Source organism: Stegostoma tigrinum, chromosome 4, assembly GCF_030684315.1.
Source record: "Stegostoma tigrinum isolate sSteTig4 chromosome 4, sSteTig4.hap1, whole genome shotgun sequence".
Classification (NCBI taxonomy): Eukaryota; Metazoa; Chordata; class Chondrichthyes; order Orectolobiformes; family Stegostomatidae; genus Stegostoma; species Stegostoma tigrinum.
Window position 1 is genome coordinate 73,991,389 of NC_081357.1, and position 18,697 is coordinate 74,010,085.

Genomic DNA, 18,697 nt, shown 5'->3' on the forward strand with positions numbered 1-18,697 from the left:
GCATCGGGGAGATGCGTTTGCAATGGGAAATGCGGAATACAGGGAAACGGTAGAGGATGGATCTGGGTGGGATGGTCTTCGGAGGGTCAGTGTGGATTTGATGGGCCTAACAGCCTCTACACTGTAGGGATTCTAAGATTTATGAGAATGGTGCCAGAGATGAGGAATTTCGTTTAGAAAATTAGATGAGAAGTCAGAACTGTTTTTGTGTGAGAAGGCTGAGAGGAGATATGATTAAGGTGAAATCAGAGTGGGGTTTGAAAGTAAACGGAGAGAAATTGTTCCACTCATTAGAAGACCGTGAGAGGGCACAGAATTAAATTAATCGACAGAAGAAGCAATGTGTCTTGAGGAAGCTCCGGTATGCACAACCAGAGGCTATGGTGGAAGCAGGCTGAATTGGGATATTCAAGAGGGTACAAACCTTTATCTGTAAAAGAAAAGTGTGTACAGTTGCAGAGAACAGGACAGCACTAGGTGAATTGCTCATTGAAAGTTGTGCAGACACATCACCCAAATAGCCAGCTTCCGCACAGTAACAATTCTGTGATTAAGCCTCATGGATTTGAACATTAATTTTCAATGCTGAAATAATGTTAAATGACATCTCATTAATTCACATATGACAATCTCTTCATAAAATAGGTTTTCTTAACAGAAGCCCTCACTATTAGGCAATGGCATTCCTAAATGATTAGACTTGTTTTAGGGCTTTGATTCACAGAACAAAAAAAGCATTAATTTCAAAAATTGCTGGGCTGCCAATGGGTTCCAAATGTTCATTTAGTTACTCATTCAACCATTTATACATTAATTTTTTTCATAATATCTAATTTATACTGGAGAGGTAGTATATTAGCCATGCAGGAATTGTCATTCTAAGTTTAACATGATAGTGAAGAATGTTACCTTTCATTCATATTTCAGAATATTTTCTGGGGGGAGTCAGCTTAATATTATATGTCATTTCCAGTGCTGCAGAATCCATATATTATAGGTGATTTCCAGAACAAGGCAGCATAATTAATTAATGCAGAAAGTAATTTGATGATCAAGGAATAGTGATAAATTGCCAACTTGTCCAATTACATCAGCCTGGGATGCAGGAGGGCTGATAATGTGATGGGCTCAGGTGCTGGGAGGGGAGATTGTATCTTCCTGTTACATGGCATGTTGCCAGCGACAAGGAATAAGTAAGCTCATCACCCATCAGCTGCTAACTGATTCATCAGTGACCAATTAGGGGACACCTTTTGCCCCTGTGCTGTTTTTTCCACTTGGGGGTGTCCACTGCAGTATTGCTGCCAGGTAAACCTTAATTATTGTCGTAGTATCCCTATAGTTTGGAAACAGGCCCTTCAGTTCAACAAGTCCACACCAACCCTCAGAGCATCCCACTCAAACCCATCCCCCAACCTACACATCCCTGAACACTATGGGCAATTTAGAATGGCTAATCCACCTAGCCTGCACATCTTTGGACTGAGGGAGGAAACCAGAACACCCAGAGGAAACCCATGCAAACATAAGGAGAATATGCAAACTCCACACGGACAGTCAGCTGAGGATGGAATCAAACGTGGGTCCCTGGCGCAGTGGGACAGCAGTGCTAACCACTGAGCGACCATAGTGGCTTTCCAATGTCTTTTATGGGCCATCTACTTTGGTGCTCCATAGACTACAGATGGGTCGCAAGATGTAATGGCTGCCCCTATGACAAGGGTGCTGCTGGTGCTCGCCAACATTCATACCAGTCACCACCACCAACCCCATCCTAGCTCTCCACTGACCTGTCAGGTCCCAGTTCCCTCCCCAGATCCTACCTGATTTTCAACGACGTTTCACAATGGAGATATCTCTTCCTGCTAATTGAGCCAACAGGTCAGAGGCAAGCTGCTATCTTCTGCCTTCAGCCCGTGTTATTCAGCTAGTGCTGTGAAAATACACCAACCAATCTCTTCTTGCCCTGAAAGTTCATCAAAGCCTTAGAAACAATAAACAAAAATATATTGCTGGGAAAACTCAGCAGGTCTGGCAGCATCTGTGGAGAGAAAGCAGAGTTAACGTTTCAGGTCCAGTGATCCTTCTTCAAAAAGGAAATTAGAAATAATGCTCTGCATTACTGATCACCAGAAACAAAGTTAACTGATATTATCTGCAACACCACATACACAGCTATCCCTCGCCCTTCATCTTGACCACTCTGTAGCCTTTTTGAAACATCTGACATTTGCCAACAAGATTCTTCCTTTGTCTAGCTCAGCAAGACTGCCCTTCTTTGATACCTAAGGTTGCTTCTCTCTTCATCTCCATGCAATCCCATTCTCTTTATGAATCATAGGGGATTTTATGTCATCCATGTTCAAGGTCATGCGGATTAATGTCCAAGTAAGTTGTGATTTCTTCATTTCAAATAAATTATCTATGTGTTAGTTATTTCAAGATGAAGCTAAGTAAAAATAGACCCTTCAATGTAGCCCTGGTTAATGACACCAATACGATAACTTTGAAACAGTATTGGAGAAATTCATTGGACCAACTGGTGACAAATCCCCTAGAACTGACAGCCTGCACCTTGAGGTTTTAAAAGATAATGCATTGGTTTTGAATTTCTAGAACTCCTTAGATTCCAGCAAAGTTTCCAAGGATTAGAAGGTAGAAAATATAACTGTTAATTCAAAGAATAAGAAACAAAGCAATAAACTAAAGACCATTTAGGCTAACACTAATACTAAGCAAAATGCTAGCTTCCATTATTACAGAAGTGGTTACTTAACACTTAGAAAATCACAACATCCTTTTGACTTCACTAAATTATCAATTAGGAATGTCGTCATTGACAAAGGATTTTTATTGAGAATTTAACTAGGAGAATGGATAAGGGGGGAGCCATTTAACGTAGTGTACTGGATTTCAAAGGTGCCACAAAAGAGGTAATTATACAATAAACCTGTCTACCTTTCTTCTGGCCTTCAAAATTTTCTCAAAGCCCAACTCTTCAATCCTATGTTCAATCACCCTTCACATCTGTTCATTCTTGGCTCACTATCTTATTTTAATATATATATTGAATGTTTCTGTTAAAAGCAACGTTTAACTCCAGATCTTTGTATTTCCTCACTCTATCCTTACTTTCAATATGCATTTAATTTTATACATTGAACTACAAAATACTTTCTTATTTATACGATGTGTTATTTCTTCAAAAGTATTCAACAATAATAGTGAAGATGAACCAGGCCATTAAAATTTATTCTCTGATTAACTAATGTTTCTCGAAATAATATATCAACTGAGAAAAGATTAAGTAGTCTATAATTTTTCAGGTAATCCTATATCATCTTTTATTGAAATCTTTAAAGTTTCTGGAGGGCTTTTTGATAATCTCCATTCATTGGGATAATTCCACAGCAATTTCCTTAACGTGGATATTTTGTAAGTTGTAGTCACAGACTCCATTATTTTCTCATTAGTCTTCTTCAGGATCTTCAAACATAAATTATAATCTCTCAGTGATCTGTCTACTTCTTATGTGAGTAACTTATAGTTATCATTTTTGGAAAGTATGAGAAACGATAACAAATCAATATTATAGTTAAGGTAGACATGTATTTGGATAAAAAGCACATTCCAAGAGTACAATTTTTACAAGATCAAGACACATGGGGAGACTCCAAGTGCACAAGGGTCATCTCACTCAACACAGAATGATACTCATGAAGGTGAATTTGACTTTCTTCATTCTTTCATGGGTACGGATATGGGCGTTATTTGTTACGCAACCCTAATGGCCTTTTAGCTGATTAATTTGCTATACGATTTTGAGTAATATATACAGTAAAATGCTGGGAATCAATAGATTGCTGAGGATTTGAAATCACAAGTAGGCCAGACTGGATAAGGAAGGCAGATTTCATTACTAAAAGGTATTAGTGAATCAGATGCATTTTTATGTCACGCAATGATAGTTTCACAGTTGCCATTACTGATACCAGCTTTATATTCCAGAATCTTTAATTAAATTTCCACTAGTTGCTTGTGAGATTTTAATCCATATTTACCAACCATTAGCTTCCCCCTCTGGATAACTCGGCCAAGAACATTAGCACTACATCATAACCTTTTTATTTCTAATTAAACAATTGATTTTGCTAAACTACAACATTTGTGATTTAGTCACAGATAACTTCAGAATTAAGAACTGAATTTAATAACTTAATAGACAGTGGATGTACAACAAGTTACAGATGGCCATTGTTTAGAATAGATATTTTGAGGAATAAATTCTTCAGTGAACTCACAAAAAGGGATGTCGTACTAGGTGCCACTTTAAAATGCCAGCCATGACCTCAATGCAAAACTAAGGAGGTAAAAGTATTTGTGAAGCACAGGTTGGGTGATGAATGCCTTCAGATATGTTACATTAGTTTGCTTTAGAAAGCTTTTGATAGGTGTAAATAAGCAGCTGTATTAAAAATGCTTAAAGTAATCAATGTCTAAATAGATGCTTTTTTAAAATCAGAATGGTTAAAAAATGTTTTAAAAGCTTAAGGAAAAATTCTTAAGTCAATTCAAATGTATGATCTTTCACTCAACTATTTTGCAAGCAAATGGAAAAAGAGCAGCCATTAATGCCAAGGATTAAATGAGTTTGTTGCTTCCATGTCCACATACATTTCTCAGTGTGAAAGCCAATTAAGAACAAGAATTGCAATTATTCTGTCGTACCTATTAGACTGAGACTTTTTTTCCCATTTGCGGAGTGCCAATATGGGACACTTAACAGTACAAATAAATAGTATCAGGTTCCATTCATCAGATTTTATTTAAACAATCCGCTTTTCAAATTAACCCGTTAGGCAAATACTGGCATTTTATCATCTTTTCTAAACATCTAAAATACACTTCAATGTTCTTTGCCACCTTAATACACAATAACACTGTGTTTTGCATGGTTTCATTCTCAAAATAACAGAAGTTGACTTTAATTCAATCTATGAGCTGTGTGTTAAAATACAATGATACAAGCATAATACATTAGAATAAATGTCTTCAATACAATAGTTAGTTTATATTCTCAAGGTAAAATAAACCAGGAGGAATCGTCTCTGACCTCTACAATAACACAGTAGCTTATGGTGCAGAGTAAATCCATAAAACATAGAACTAACATAGTTGCAGAACTCAAAAAGACAACCCCCTCAAGATCCTCTCTCCTCCACTTCTTTCCATTTTCTGCATTGCCCAGGTAGTCAATGAAGTCTCCCCTTCAAAAATTAGTAAAGAAAAATATGATCTTCAAATTGATTACCGTGTACACTTGATGATGAAGCAAAAGGTAAGATGCCTGTAGACCTCCTCTGCCTTTGTGTAATATCAATGAAGTCAACAATATTTAAATTATTATTTTTCAACATTATGTAAATTCAAAAGTATAACCTGTATAAGATTAAAAGACATCACTGCATTAAGTCTACATTCCCCCATACATGTGAATTAATTTTATCAACTATTTGATTTAAACTAACTTTATGTTTTCTTTCATCCTAATTACAACTTACTTCATGACATTCCTTTAGGTAATTTCGAAATTTTTTCTGGCTCATTTTTGAAACACCATAATGTCTACTATGGTGTTACATACAATGATTTCATGATCCTTTGAGCTAAATAAATTGATTACAGCTAGGGATGAAGCCAGTTCAGACTGACATAATTGGACTGGGAGTGGTAAAATGTACATTTCCAAATGTTCTTTAGTATTCAATAGCTTCTGCTGAAAAGTGAGCAAGTGTGGATGCTAAAGAAGGGCACAACACAACTGATTGTAATGATTCGATCATCAAATTATACATGGCGCTCCATTCCAACTCAGCTAGGGCAAGGTAAGTAACATAACAACACACTCCTGGCACTTTGGGAATAGTTTTCAAATTCTAATTCTGGACATGAAGAGGAATGAAAAAAAAATTTAAAGAAGGAAAAATACAAAAAAAAAGTTCAATGCCTGTTGCTGCAATAATTTGAATTGATGTGTTTACTTTGAAAACTAAATTTCTACATTTCCTTTTTGATTGCTATTTCAGGCTTGATTTAATTATACAATCTGAAAGCAAAAGAAAAAGCAACGAGAGCCATAAATATATCCTACTACAGTAAATGAAAAAAATGTCATTCTTGAATATAAAACCTCTCCTAAATACCCATAGAATCACAGACATCATTATTTATGAAGAGGCTGAGAAGGAATGATAGGAAGCAGGCAGTTTTGTTCTTAGGATTATGAATGGGCAGGGTTCAATGAGCTCTTGCTGAAATGTGAGCATTTATTGCCCATCCCTCACTGCCTTTGAGAAGGTGGTGATAAATTACCTTGAAGCATTACAGGTCAGATGGAGTAGGTAGGCCCACAAAGCTGTTAGGGAGGGAGTTTCAGGAATTTAATCCAGTCACACTGAAGGAATGGCAGTATACTTCCATGTAAGGATGGTACATTGCTTGGGAGGTGATGGTACTTCTATATGTCTGCTATCCTTGACCTTCTAGATGGAAATGGTCATGAGTTTAAAAGATGCTCCCTAAGGGCCCCCCATAAATTTCAGCAATGTATCCTGTACATGGTATACACTGCTACCATTGTGCATTATTGGCAAAGGAATGGCTGTTTGAGGATGTGGTTGCCAATCAAGTGAGCTATTTTGTCTTGGATAGCATCAAGCTTCTTGAATGTTGCTGAATCTGCAATTATCCAGGTAAGCGGAAAATTATTCTATCATCATCCTGACTTGTACCTTGTAGATGGAGGGCAAGCTTTGGAGCATCAGGAAGTGAGTTCATAGCTGCAGGATTCATTGACTCCGACCTAGTCTTATAGCCACAGTATTTATATGGCTTGTCCACTATCTGGTCATTGGTAACCCTGGGACATTGTTTATGGGGTATTCAATAAAAGTAATGCCATTAAATGTCAAGGGGTAATGGTTGGATTCACTCATTTGAAATAGTCATTTCTTGACACTTGTGTGGTGTAAATATCACTGTCACTTGTTAACCAAAAACTCGATGTTGTCCAGGTCTTGCTGCATTTGGGCATGGACTGTTTCAGTATCTGTCAAGCTGGATGCTGAATATTGTGCAATTACCAGCAAATATCCCCAATTCTGATCTAATGATGAAAAAAAGATCACTGATGAAGCAAGTGAAGATGGTTTGGCCAAGAACACTACCAGCAAGGACTCCTGAAGAGAACATAGAACGTTAGAACGCAGTACAGGCCCTTTGGCCCTCAATGTTGCGGCAACCTGTGAACCCAATCTGAAGCCCATCTAACCTACACTATTCCATTATCATCCATATGTTTATCCAATGACCATTTAAATGCCCTTAAAATTGGCTTCCAAAAGAATCCTACGATAAATTTCATCCGGCCCAGGGGACTTATCTATTTTCACACTTTCCAGAATTGCTAACACCTCCTCCTTATGAACCTCAATCCCGTCAAGTCTAATAGCTTGTATCTCAGTATTCTCCTCTGAAGCTGAGATGATTGACTTCCAACAACAAACATCTTTTGTGATAAGTATAACTCCAACCTGTGGAGAGTTCCCCCGATTCCTGTTAACTCAACTTTTGCTAGTGTTTCTTGATACCATATCCAATCAAATGTGGTCTTGATGTCAAGCGCAGTCTTTCTCACCTTATCTGTTGATGAGTGTATCAGTGGAATTGCTTGGTCTTGAACAATGCCTGCTTCTTAGGCTATTTGGCACACACATAGTCCTGTGTTGTAGCTTCATTTTCAGTTGTGCCTGGTTTTGTTCCTGGCATGTCTTCCTGCACTTCTCATTGGACTAGGATTGATCCCTTCCCTTGATGGTAACGGTAGAGTGGCAGATATGCTGAAGGTGAAGTTGTGGATTGTAGATCTGTTTAGATGTTATACTGTTCAGCATTGCGTTCATACCACAGTACACAATGCACCATTTCCTCAATGTGAAGACAGGACTTTGTCTTCACGAGCAGAATGTCACATCTCACAATACTGTCTAGGAAAGCTTTTGAATCAGATTATTTGATGAGGATGAGGACATGTGTGTATTCCCCTTTTGTTGATTCCCTTATCATCTGCCACATGCCCAGTCTAACATGTCATTCAGGTTTCCGCCAGCGTGGTCAGAAACTGAGCTGTTCAGTCTTGGTGATGGATTTTGAAGTCCCCCCACTGATAATACATTCTGCCTATTTTCCACCCTCAATGCTTCCTCTGAGTGATATTTAACATTGATGGGTATTGGTTTAGTAGCTGTTAGAAGGGGAGGGTAATAGTTGGAGGTTTCTTTGCCTTATGTAATTTGATGCCATGAGACCTGATGAGGTCTGGAATCAACATTAAGGACTCTTAGTGCAATTCCCTCCAGAATGTATACTACTGTACTGCCATTTCTGCTGGGGTGGTGATGGTATCATCTGGCACATTGTGAAATAAGATTCCCTGAGTACTACTGTCAGGCTGTTGCTTGTCAAGTCAATGGGACAGTTCTCCCAATTTTGGCACTGGCCCTCTACATGTTACCAAGGATATTTCGGGGTTGACAAGGTTAAATTTGCTGTGTTTCCTGTGCCTAGATCGATGCCAGGTGGTCCTTCAAGAATTTGTAGTGGTTAGGTGTTGCTGATTGGCTTTCTAAACCTGTTCAGGGGGCTGATAAGAGTTAACCATGCTGTTGTGGGTCTGGATTAGGCTCAGTCAAGATAACTGTTTTCCTTCCTTAAAGGATGTTAGTGAGCCTTTGTTTTCTCTTTCATGACCACAGATTATGGTTTTATTCATCCTTTAATATCAAGGTTTTCTAAAATTCAGTTCCACCTGGGATTTGAATCTGCACTGTCCAGTACATTACCTGGGTCTTCAGGAGGCCCAGAGGGAGGTCAGGCTCAAGAGATCTGGATGGAAGAGATGAGAGGTTGTGAAGCTGAAGCCAGATGAGTGAATGCTTTAGAGCTGTACCGTGGAAATTATGAAGTAGAAGCTCAGAAATGGCATGGGGAATTGAGCTCTATAGTTATGGAGCACAGAGGTTGGGAGGGATAAATCAGATAGACTGGGAATCCAGCATTGATCAGAAAGGCTGGGTCACTGGGAGATCCGAAGGAGCTTGTGCAAGTGGAAGAATGGGGTCTGAAAAACTGGGTCATGGCAGGAGATTGGGAAGGTGGGGCAGTGGAAAACGGGAAGGATCACAGGAATGGGGAATGTAAGTAAGAGGTGGGCCAATTGCGGGACCATAGAGAAGAAAGGGAGGGTGATAGATATTAGGTAATATTGGTGATGCTAGTGGGAGATCACAGCTTGGGTTGGCATGATCAGTTTGAAAGACAGAAGAATAGCTGATTGTACCAAAGAGAAGGTTATCATGATGGGGTTGCGGATGGAAAAGTGAACGCACGCCTTGTCCTCTATAAACAGTGCTGGAGAGGAACATAACTCCTGGATTCAGTAGGTCTTGCCTTCATTTATTTGCCATACTTACAGGGAATTAAAATTCGTGCCACAGAATCTCAGTATTAAATTGAGGGACCAGCTTCCTGGAAGCAGTTGGTCACCTACCCTCCATCCAGCATTTTCTACAAATAAATGGCTGGTTCTTGGAAGGCTGGCTTTAATTTTGTGATGATTAATGTTTTTATATCTTACCTGACCCATGTTACCTGTTATTGGACATTAAAATTCTGGCTACAGAATTAAACAGGAAATAAGGAGGCCACTTGGTCCATTGTAAGCGTATCAACTCTTTGAAAGAGCTGTCTAATCAGTCCCATTCTATGTAACTCTTGCCCCTTGTCCTGTGATTTTTTTTTCTGGTCTAGTGTACACTCAGTTTCTTTTTGAAACTTATTATTGAGTAAGACTGTAAGACCATAAGATGTAGGAGCAGAAATTAGACCATTCAGCCCATCGAGTCTGCTCTGTCATTCTATCATGGCTGATAAGTTTCTCAACCCCACTCTCCTGCTTTCTTTCCGTAACCCTTGATTCCTTTCATAATCAAGAACCTATCTATCTCAGTCTTACATATACTCAATGACCTGGCCTCCACAGCCTTCCGTGGCAGTGAATTCCATAGATTCACCGCTCTCTGGTTGAAGAAATTTCTCCTTCTCTCCATTCTAAAAGGTCTTCCCTTTACTCTAAGGCTGTGCCCTCGGGTTCTAGACTCTCCTACCAGCGGAAGCACCTTCCCAACATTCACTTTTTCCAGGCCATTCAGTATTCTGAAAGTTTCAATTAGATCCCCCCCTCATCCTTCTAAACTCCAATGAGCATAGTCCTCAAATGTTCCTAATTTGTTAAGCTTTCCATTTCTACAGCCATTTTTGAGAACCTCCTCTGAACCCGGCTCCAGGGCCAGTACATCCTTCCTGAGATATGGGGCCCAAAGCTGCACACAATACTCCAAATGTGGCCTGACCTGAGCCTTTTTAAGGCTCAGCAGTACATCCCTGCTTTTATATTCAAGTCCTCTCAAAATAAATGCCAACATTGCATTTGCCTCACTGACTACTAACTCAACCTACAAGTTTACCTCGAGAGAATCCGGAACAATCTATTTCTATAACACCTTTAAGCAGTACATTCCAGATCATAACAACTCAGTGAAGACTAATTTCTCCTCATTTCTTCCATGTTCCTTTTTACCAAATAGCTCAAAGATTTCTATCCTTCAACAGCCTTCCGGTCATGGCAAATGTTCCACCCAAAGTATTTTGCTAAATCCCTCAATTCTGAACACCCCTATTAATCTTGCTGCCAACTCTGCTTTAAGGGGTGCAATCCCAGCTTCTCTAGTCTCTCCATATAACTGAAGTCTCTCATCCCTAGCTTAATTCTATTAAAACATTAATGCTAAGAATATTTGAAGTTATTCTGTTTTACTATGTGTGTGTTTTTACCAAGTCTGACATCAATTTGCATTTCAATTAGGGTTGATGAGTGATCATTGACATCAATTACAGTCAGACAAGACGTTATGTAGCTTGAGGGATTCACTCCAAATCAAACATGGGGCAAGGCAACAAGGTACTATGAACCACCACAGCTAGTTTACAGATTGAACATGTGCCACTGGCATACTTTTACGTCACACTGTAATCATCTAGCCATCTGAGCTAACCAACAATAACAAAAAAAATAGGTTTTGGAAGTATTTTCCTCAATACATTGTGCTTTTAAATTTTATCCTTGTAAGTCTGTTCATCGATGAGACTGTTCAAATGCCAATTGATTTGATTCCATTAAGTGAACTGATGCAATGTTACAGGAAATTAACTAAGTGATCAGTTGTCATTAGCAAGATAGGAAAATTCCAGTAAGGTACAAACTTGAAAAGCAAGCTCTCATTAGGGGGTTACCTTCCCAGCACAACAAAGGTTAGAGTGCCCCCTGGTGAAAGCAAAGCATACAATCAAGACATTTAAGTGACTACTTTTTTGCTTTCAAACAGGACACTTGCTCTGGGCATGTATTTTGTTTCTCCTCCTGTTACATTTTTGCTCCAACAGCATTCTCTTTGAAGGATTTCCTGAAATTTGGATTTCACTGCTGTGCACAAATCTCAGAGGTCTGTGCCTGATTAAAATAAACATTTACAGGAAGAATTATAGATAGAATCCCTACTGTGTGAAAGCAAGCCATTTAGCCAAACAAGTCCACACCAACCCTCTAAAAAGCATTCCATGCAATGTTGATGGTTAATTCACCTGGACACTATGGGCAATTTAGCATGGCCAATCCACCTAACCTGTACATGGATTGTGGGAGAAAACCAGAGCACCTGAAGAAAACCCACACAGACACGAGGAGAACATGTAAATTCCACACAGTTGCCCGAGGGTGGAATGGAACTCGGAACCTCAGATTGATTTTTTTTTTAAATTTGGCTCAATGTCAACTCGGGGAGTTTTATGGAGGGTTGCTCTCTGTGATCTTCAGTAAGTTGCTTCACATGATTTTATACTTGTCACCTCAATAGCTATGCATCATGTTGTCACTCACACTGTTTTGTGTTCACCAACAGTGGAGGTGCTCATTGTTGCCAAACACCATAGTTAAAGACTAGCTATGCACCAGTTGAAAAGCAACAAGCCAGGAATCAGCTTTCAAGGTTCCAGTATGGGAGGAATTGCTCTGGAAATGACTGACAGAGGTAAGATGGCACCTCAATTAGTTGACGGGACCCGAAGGTCCTCGTGGATGGAACAGTTAACACAAGGTTTGTCCTTTTGCCTTTGGTCCACCAAAGTAGACCACAATACCTGACTCTGTAGGCCTGGTCTGAAGGTGTCACCTGGCTTAATGAGGGGTCCACAGTCCAGATGAACGTCTAAAAACGCCACACACAAGTTCATGGCCTCCTGAACTCCACAAAGGTAAGTGCTGTCATCTGCTCTCTGCTACATCACATTGACTTTAACACTGCTGCTACACCTATCACCCACCAAATCACACATCCATACTCCCACTGCTGTATGTGACATGTCTCCCCAATGGCCCTCAATCACCCTATTTCCCTAAACTACTAATGTTTTCTGTCCTCTGTGCATCCTATGCATCAACTCAGGACATCCCATCTTTCCCCACCTACACCAACACAAACAAACAAGTCAGCCACTTTTATCTCATTCAATCCCTCCCTACGTCTTATTCCAGGAGAAACAGCCCTCAATGGGGCAGACAGTGCCAAGGTGGGTCCAATATTTATCTCCTCATCCTACATGAGGGGATCCTTTAGTTCAGAGGAGAGGGTGGAGGCAGTTCATGTGGTGATGCTGAGATCTCCACATTCCAGAATATCATATTTAGGCTACCCTGATTTATTGTCAAGTGGTACACTATTCTCCTATTACCACCATTATGAATATTTTCATAACATAGTCAAGCTTCCACCCGATTTTATTGAATATCATTTCCTGTCACACACATTCAAAATGAAATGCAATGAACAGTATGCAGCGTTGCTCGTACATCAGTGCCATTCACTGAAAAAAAAATTAAAGACAGTCCAACTTTTCTTCTTCGTTGCTATAACCACTGCCAGAGTCAAACTCCGGGCTTTCCAGCCCACGCTACGCTGCCAACATGCTGCTTGCAACAACTTGCTCTGGGCTACACCAGTCTGCGCCATGCCACTGTCGGGGGCCTACTCCATGTGAAAACGAGAGGTCCACTCCAGGCCGAACAACCAACTTAGCTGCTGCCTCCGAAAACACCGCCGGCCCTCTGGAGCCCACGGAAGCTGCTCCCCACCAAAGAGCTCTCTTGGCGGCCCGTCGCTCTGGGACTTGAACCTCACGATGCCCTGAATACACAGCCTCGCTGTCACTCCAGGGATACAGCTCTTCCGGGGCGTAGCCCCTTGGCTCCTCTGTCGCTCCAGTGACTCACTCCGGCCCACATCTCATCCGTCAACATCCCTCTGGCCCACACTCACTCCACTGCCGCTACAGGACACAGCCAAGGTGCTCAGCTCCCGCTTGGTCATCGGAGGTGACTCCTTTCTTCAAGTTTGAATTAAGTAATTGAGGTTAAAAATACTTAAAGGTGGGGGAGGAAATACTGCGAAGGGGATAGGGAGTGAGAAAGAAATGAAAGGAAAAGGGGAAAAGGAACAGACGAAAAGAGAGCTCCAACTGGAGCGTCTTACCCTGCTGCCATCTTCCCATTCTTTTTGCAATTCATTCTCTCTCGTCTTCTGTAGGCACCTTTGGCACCTGCACAATCTCTGCCCTAAAGAGCAATCCTCCAACTAATACCGCCTCCTCACCTCTGTGGAGGAAGACAGACTTCTCAGAGCAAGATCAGCAAGACCTTCTCTTGCATCCTCCCTCAGCTCAGATACTGATATCTTGGAGGGTAGCTCAGCAAGATTAATCTCTGAAAAACATTCTTGGGAGTACATCATTACAATGTTTCTGCAGTTAATTGAGGAGGAAAGGTCACTGACACTCAGGAGACTATCAGAGACTATGCATCTTCTCAGCTCAGACAGGAGACAACCCAATGGTGTTGGCCATTAAAAATATTGTTAAAATAAACAACTGAATCAAAAGTTGCAGGAGTCCGCAAACAACATCTCTGTACCGTGCTAGGTCTGGCAAATGCCTGGCTGTCTTCATGGAAACATTGGTGGCTGCCATGGAAAGCCACGCCATCCCCTGGGTCTGGATATGCACACTGACCTGCACTATATTGCTGCAGCCACCTTTTGCTGAAAACTCTGCATTTAGAGATTGCTGCAAATCTTCTGGTGGTCAAAGCTGGTCCTGGATTTCTGGACACACGTTCACCATCAACTTCTGTGGACACCTGTAGTGCACCAAGTTCACACTTTAACAGCTTGTGTTTTTCGATACATTAGGGACAGTTCTATTGAGCCTACGTGGGCAATATCTGAAACACAGCAGCTCCTCAGTAATGTGATCTGTCAGCAGCCAGAGCACACTCAAATTTAAGCATTGTTATCCAAACATTAGGACATGGAAACCCACACCAAAGACAGCAATAGGATGGCTCTGCATGAACCTTTTACATCATAGATCTGATTCAGAAGTATGATGCACAAGCCACTTGACATACATTAGCATATTCTAAGTGCGGGAGAAAGAATGATAACTTCTTCAATCCACAATACTCAAGAAAGATCACACTGTATTTAAGATAAAAGGGTGGACATTTTACTGTACAAAATGTGAGGCAAACAGTTCCTGGAGCTTGTGCAGCCTACATGGCCTTGGAATGTGTTTGTGAATGTGGAATGTAGGTGAAACTTTACAGTCCAACTGATATTGATTTGCTTCACATTCATTACAAAAATTAATATGTAATGTTTAAAAACATGGTCAATATTCATTGTAGCCAGAAACTGTAATTTACAAAGTTGGTCATTGCACAAGATTCACATTCAGAATTTGATAATAACACATATATTTAACATGTACATGTCTGATTAAAATAACTACCCCTAGAAAGGCTGTATATTGCTCACAAATACAGCCTGTTGCCTCAAAGATGAAAAATAAACACTTATTCCATTCACTCTTGACGTGGTGTAGCCATTTTTAATCTCCATTATGTATTTGTAATTTGGATGCAGATGGAAAGCAACAAAGGTGGCATTTCACAGAGGCTCAGCCTTATTCCTCTCTGCCTTGCTCTCCCTGACAATCCCTTTAGGGTTGATCCTCCCCATGTTCCCACACAATTCCTTTATTTAACTGTACTGTGCTGTGCTTGTTCTATGTTCATCCCTCTGCTTTAGCCCTCAAGTCCCAGGCATAGAGCTTATTTATGCCAAACATTTTTTACACATTGTAGCCAAAGTTGCCAGTGATTATTGACCCCCATCCTGCAGCACTCCAGGCTGTCCCATGCTCTACTCTATCACACCCTTATGCTAGTTTCCTCCACTTCACAATTATTTTCCACTCTACATCACAGCATGCTGCCTCCAATCCCCACAATTGATTTCTCCATCATTGCTATGGCCTCTGACAACATCCAACCTTCAGAAAACACAGTGCCAAGACTTGACTGTGACTCACCCTGCTGAATGACCTGAAATGACAGGCTTGATGACTGCTCAGACCCCTAACTGACATTTGACTTACCTAACTGGCATTTGCCACAATCCCCTGAGTAGTGGCACTGGACTTGTAGGACAGATTGTAGCCCAGTCCCAGGACTGGAATGATCAAGAACCTCTAATGCAGAATCCCTTAGGTAGACCTGGACTAAGATTGGATCTACCCTCGACTTGTTGTATCAGAACCTCATGACAGACGAGCCTTCCTTGACTTGGTTGAAGACCACTGCCCTTAGACTTTGAAACATGACCATTTGATTGAAGCACAATGTGTTTAACATTTAAGCTACTGGCATATGCAGCAAGTACGACACCGATGGAGCACATAACTGTACAGCAACCTGGCTGACCCCTTGGCTGACCACTGCGGGTAAATTTAAGAGACTCGATTGTATCTGTGTTAAAAGGCAACGCAAGACAGAATTCTTGAGTCTGCACTTTCTGAATGAGATGCCATTACAATAAATAAAAAGGCAAGGGAGATATGCTGTAAGCTAAGAATTGTATTCCACAGCTTCTATCCATACAAAGCAAGATTGAGTTTCTTAAGTTTCTTAACAAAACAGACCTTTTATTGGGGGGGGGGGCAGTGGGGAGAGAGTTGGAGGAGAATGTGTGTATGTCGTACAAAGACAAACATAATTAGAGAACCATTACAGCACAGGCCATTAGGCCCATCATGCCTGCACTAGCTCATTAAATGAGCGTCATTACCTACTGCCAGTCTCCCTTTCCCCCAAACTCTTTGCACATTATTTTTTATCCAAATAATCATCCAATGCTCTTTTGAACCTGCCTCAGTCAAACTTCCAGGCGGTGCATTCCATACCCTTGCTACACATTGAGTAAAATAAGTTTTCTCACTTTACCCTTGCTTTGTTTGCAGATCACTTCATAGTGATCGCTTAGTGATAGTAGTCGCTTCTAGTGAGCTGGTATACAAAGTATCTACCACTGGTTTGATACATTCCACTCATGTCTAGTGGGCGACCATATGCTGAACTCAACTCTATACTAGTGTCCAAGCCTTGGTAATTACCAGGATTTGAACTGCTGCTTGAGTGTTGGATCAAGTGACAGGGCTTCTTCTCTCTTGTTCTTCTCTCCTCCACTGCTGGTGGACTAGGCAAGTAGCAGTTCTTGGGTGTCTGAATTCATTAAATCAGAGGGGAAATTTGGTAAATGTGTTTTAGTGGGAAGAAAGAATTCCAGTCAGATCATTAACAGCTTGTTCAATATACCACACAGCAAGACAAAGATGAGCTGGAGAAGGGGCACAAAGCAGGAACTTGCATATTCCTAAATGTTTTGAGTAATCCTGAAATGCAGGAGTCAAGAGTTAAAGGCATTCATGCACTTCTGGCTCTGTTCTAATGTGTGGTACTTTGCTGTTTATAAGTCAGCAGAACAAATGTCAACGACTTAGAAGCACTTACAGAATGGGATCTCCAGCAGCACATGGTGATGGTGATGGATGGCACTAAGCAAGGGAGCTGAGTGCTCCAGGACCTCCACCAGCAGGTAGCTCCAACATCTGAGTGAACGCTTACAGAATTTTTAAAAAGTGGCTTTGGTGGAGAGAGGCCTGATGGGAAGGAAGAATCAGGCAAATGAATTCTTCAGCTGAATATAACTCACATAATCGTTCCATGTACATTGTGTAACTAGCTCCTTGTTTATCATTAACATACATCCAGATTGCGACGGTCCAATTCCAGCAGAATAATGATTCCCTGTATTATTATCTTTCTGTCTGTGTGTTCAAATCTTATATTACATGATTGGCATAGTTGGCTGGATTCCACAGTATCGGCATTGAATTATGGTGAACAATTGCTGAAAAACACCTAGCTGAGATGGAACAGATGGCAAGGGAGTCAAACCTGTCAGTTTCCATGAGAGAGGCTGAAGCAGACCCAAGCTCCTTGGAAGCTCAGGTACTGGCAGTCTGAATCAGATCTTTAGGCCAAACTTTGGCAGAGGCTCCATTTAGGACTTCCCTTGACATAACAGAGGAAAGGAAGTGGAATGTTAGCTCAGAAGTTCTAGTTGCCGATAAGAAGGAAGTTGGAAAGATCAGTTGAAGACCAGAAACATCAGGTGAACCAGTATTAAAGAATGGATTGAGGATACACAGCTGTTTTTGTCATTTCAGGAACCTCAACCCAAATGAGCATGCGGTGTTCATGTTGGCACAAATGTGTAGAAAAATCTCTTTTGGGAAATACTGGATCCCTCCTTCTGATTGATCACAGACAGGATGCTAAACAGCCACCAGCAGAGGCAATGAGAGGTGGGAAATACAAATAGAATTGAGAAAGCTTAACAGTAACAAACTTAAATTGTCATTATTTGAAGTGCAGAACCACCTCATCCAGATCATAGGAAAAACTAGACCTTAATACCTGGAAAAAGGTTACCATCAGGGAGGTGACTGTTGATGCACGAAAACGTAGACCTCAGGCTGAGGAGGCAACATTACGGATGGCTAAACAACAAGTACAGTCCTTGCTGTCCTCATTCTACAGGAAGCCTCAAGGTGTATCCCGCCCAAAGGATACTTTAAAGAGATTTTGGAATTGTATCAGAGTGGGGAATTTTAAACGAGACTACCTTCAATCACTGTTGTCTAGCACAGAGATACCATGCAGTGCAATGGCTTTTGTTTCATAGCAGGTGTTAAACTAGTTGAGCATTCCATTTGAGAGCCGTTGATCTGCCATTTCCTTGTTTCCCAAAACCGTCTCCCCAGACTCATTTTCTAAGGGGCCTATGCTGGTTCGCTCACTGAGCCAGTTTGTTAGTTTGCAGATGTTCATTACTGAGCTGGGTAACATCATCAGTGCAGTCTCCGATGGAGCGCTGTTGTGTTTTCCTGCTTAGTATTTAAACTCTGGGGTCCAGTGGAATTTGTTACCTCATTTCTGGTTTTTCTTTGCAGCAGTGTATATATAGGGTCTAATTCTACTTGTTTATTGATGCCCTTTTGGGTGGAGAACTAAGCATCTAGAAATGCTTTTTATTTCAAATTAATATGCTTATTCAGTTCCTTGGTTTAC